Genomic DNA, 1,887 nt, shown 5'->3' with positions numbered 1-1,887 from the left:
TGTTTATTAATATATCTATATATATGTATGTAAAGAACAATGAACTGAAAACTAAAAGTATTTAAAAATGGGCGAGAGATTGGGGACAGATGCGTAGTGGGGTGAGGTCAAAGTCAATCCTGCAGCTTAATTGGTCAGCTAGCATTTAAATAAAACAATGTTAAGTTTAACTTAACTGTTAAAAGAACTGTATTCTGCATTCCAGAACAATAAAAAGAAGGTAAGTCATATAAAGTCAAATTAGTCAATAGTCAAATTGCGTCAAGTCATTGAGGAGGATGAAACGCAATGGTAGGTTGGCTTTGTTCTTGCATGTGGCGCGTAGTTTTTCCATGACCTTAATTGCTCACTCACAGCATTGATTGCTTCTGCTGATGTTTAGTTTTGATGGCTCTTGTTTCCAGTGATTTGTCAACCATTTCAAAGCAGTCTTGTAGGGTAGTAAGGCTTGCAATAGCTCCGCATAATCTTCAGCTCTATACATTTGGTCACTGAACCAGTTTTCTGCCCAGTCATTTGGGATGAACTGACAGACCATCTGCAATCTTTCTCTCACATGTGGCATAAGGGAAAATGCAAGAAGAGTTAAGATTGCTTGTAAATTCCATCTAGCATTACTGATGTTTGTAACTTTCTGAAACTTGATGAAAGGTCTCCGTTTACATGGCAGAACCTGAAAGCACAAGTTAAGTGGAACAAAAACTTCATATCATCTCTCCAGCCAGACATGCGTTCCATTCTGGAAAGAGCCTTGGAGTTCTTCATAACTTGTCATGAGTTCTTTGACAAAAAAATATTATATGCTGGGTTAATTGCTTGCTCCTGCCAGCTCTTCATCCATAACTACATGCAGGATTTTGTCCAAGACATGGTGTTGGTAGCTCACAAATTGTGGTTTGTCATAGCCTTTGCTCAAGAACATTTTCTGCAGTCTAACCACTATCCTACTCTTTTGTCCTGTATTCACACTTGTCGTCTCAGCAATAATCATTGAGATGGCGCCCCACAAGTGAAATTCGTCCAAGACGCTTTTCACTCCTTCTGTAATGGTCTCAACCTTGCCATCACAGCTTCAGAGCAGCCAGCTTGATTTCACTTGTTTCATTCTTGATGACAACCGTTTGATATTCATTTCCGTCAATATGTTTACCATCGATATGCAGGCTCCATTTCTGATTGCGTAGCGTATCAATCAAGTATTTCTTCATTTCACCAGCTTTCTTGAAGAGTGCCTAGTAAATGCCTTGCTGACTAGGAGCTGGGATGTCAATGCCCTCCTCTGACAACTGTTTGCAGATTTTCACAGCTTTGTTAGTAGAGACGTTAGTTCCAGTTACAAGTCTCGTACCAATTGCAGATTTGCTGTGCCTTCTTGTGGAGGAATAAGTGTCATCACTATCACTATCATTTTGATCAACTCTATCATTTTCACTATAACTGTACTCTTCAATATTTCTTCAGAGTTACTGTCAGTGTCCAGAGATATGGGATTGATAAAGAATGGGAGACTTCAGCATCAGAGCACCTTATACATATATAAATATATATATATAAACACACACACATACACATATATTCTTTTACTTGTTTCAGTCTTTGGACTGCTCGAGCTTCTCCTCCTAGGATTTTAGTCAAACGAATCTATATTTCCTTTTCTGTCAGCCTTCTACATATTCTATACTCTCTGAGAATGGAATAAGCAGAGCAAGAGCACACACGAAGACGGAAAGTGTCACTGAGGAGGTCACAGATGTGTGACGAAAGATTTCCGGACAATGAACATGAGTTAGAATAAGAACAGTAATAAACGAGTGAAAAACGATATATATTTGGCAAAAAAAAAAATGACCATCCCAAAATACAACAATATATATATATACACATATC

General features: G+C 38.2%; 1 protein-coding gene across 1 annotated transcript in view; it reads left to right on the top strand.

Moving 5' to 3' along the window:
• LOC128249116 (kielin/chordin-like protein) overlaps window positions 1–1,887 on the top strand; it is a 12,426-nt gene that overhangs the window by 9,802 nt on the left and 737 nt on the right. The gene's annotated exons all lie outside the window — the stretch shown is intronic.

Source organism: Octopus bimaculoides, chromosome 11 (genome assembly GCF_001194135.2).
Source record: "Octopus bimaculoides isolate UCB-OBI-ISO-001 chromosome 11, ASM119413v2, whole genome shotgun sequence".
In the NCBI taxonomy this organism is placed as follows: domain Eukaryota; kingdom Metazoa; phylum Mollusca; class Cephalopoda; order Octopoda; family Octopodidae; genus Octopus; species Octopus bimaculoides.
Note: the sequence above shows the minus strand (reverse complement) of the source record. Positions and strands in the feature narration are given on the sequence as shown.